Genomic DNA, 1,687 nt, shown 5'->3' with positions numbered 1-1,687 from the left:
GGTGAGAAGGAAAGGTGAAGGGTGTAGGGAGGTCACACGGTTTTTACCGCTCTCTGTTTAAATGCTGGTTAACCTCTCTCATTTTCACATTTTTACCGTAATTTTCCATCTGTTCTGCAAGCTGCCATAGACCGCCACTCTGGACTTTGTAATATTTAATAAACAAAAATAATATAATAAATGGGAGTATCCCCAAACATATCTCCCAGTCTGGACATTAAACTAATTGGAGCGCGTCAAATGCCTGGATTCCCCCGCACCCAGAAGCGACTAAAAGGTTGGCTTTGATAGTCGCTACAGAAACATCAGGTTCTTCTCTACAGTCTGTGAAGTCAGCTGTTTTAGCCATGCTCTGTTCACATGCAGTCTAATATTGTTAGATTTAGTGCTTGGAGTATATGTTAGGTATGACTCTCAGCTACTACCACCCTAAATTTGAGCTTAATATCTTTAAAACTGACTGAGTTAGAGTTGTTTATGTGTTGGCTAATGTCAGTTAGCTGTGACTGGTGGCCATCTTGAATCACTCTAACTGTACAGTCAAACAAATAACAGACACGGGGTAAAACATAGTCGCCATTTTGCCTTTGGCAGTGGGTAATAATTGCGRTAAAACAAAGGAAGCTTTTTTTATTATCAGTCGAGACATGGGTTCTCATCATTAGATTTACTGTAAGTCCTCACAACACGGGTAAAACAAGCACACACACAGATTTCTATCAGACCTGTGTTGTGAAAACAGGATGCAGCATCACGTAGATTTGCTGCGTAACACCAGCGAACACAGAAGTCCGAAAATAAATTGTGCGCCACCTCTACGCTTCCCAGGGTATCTRATTATCTCAACCCGTGATGCCTCGTTATCATTACACGTCCAGGCAGCAGAAAAGGGCACAGCTGATTAATATTTCACACGGCATGAGAGAGCGTGGCGCAGCGGTTCGTGACCAAAAGTGTCAGAYTGTGTCCATTTATCAGATGAGTTTTAATCTAATGATTTTGACACCGAAACTGTTGAACGGTGAATGTTGTCAACCCTTCATCAGGCCAACCGACTCACGATAGAACCGACGTTAAACATTTGTTTTCAGTGTTTTCTGCAGCTGCAGGCGATAGTATGAAGCTGCCATGGTTTTTGTTTGTGGTGAAGCAGGCCCGTGCTGTCAAAAATTCAACAATGCGGGCAGCGATTACAGTTCAGTGCAACAAACGTGTTGGAACAGTTGCACAAGAGTTGCAACAGCTTTCTTGGATTTTGCTACAGGGAGGTTACATTTCTCAACAGATGAGCCGAGGCTGGAGGAGACACACAGCTGAGCGTGTTTAATGAAACAAAGGATGCTTCTGCTTAAAATCAGATTCAGTGTTTCCACTAACTGATGTGAGGCAGGAGTTGGGGGGTTGACAGGTTATGACATCAAATGTTTGTCAAAGAAGCATTAGTTGTTTGGTCCTTTTGTGAACCTTTCTGAAACAAATATCCCTAATGGGACAATAATATCTTGCCTACAGTATTTCTTATCATATATATTAAACATATCACCAGTGATAGTAGTTGTAGGATGGATTATAGCATGATATAAAATATAAATATGTAATAAAATGCTGCAGATTTGATTCCAACACAGAACCATCCAATTTGAAAAAAAGAAATAAATCAGAAAAGAGATTTGTTAGCTACACCTGC

General features: G+C 41.0%; 1 protein-coding gene across 5 annotated transcripts in view; it reads left to right on the top strand.

Annotated features, from left to right (window-relative positions):
• LOC106519018 (regulator of G protein signaling 9) overlaps positions 1-1,687 on the top strand; it is a 19,934-nt gene that overhangs the window by 9,236 nt on the left and 9,011 nt on the right. The gene's annotated exons all lie outside the window — the stretch shown is intronic.

This window comes from Austrofundulus limnaeus, unplaced genomic scaffold (genome assembly GCF_001266775.1).
Source record: "Austrofundulus limnaeus strain Quisiro unplaced genomic scaffold, Austrofundulus_limnaeus-1.0 Scaffold69, whole genome shotgun sequence".
Classification (NCBI taxonomy): domain Eukaryota; kingdom Metazoa; phylum Chordata; class Actinopteri; order Cyprinodontiformes; family Rivulidae; genus Austrofundulus; species Austrofundulus limnaeus.
This window is presented reverse-complemented; position numbering and strand designations above follow the sequence as displayed.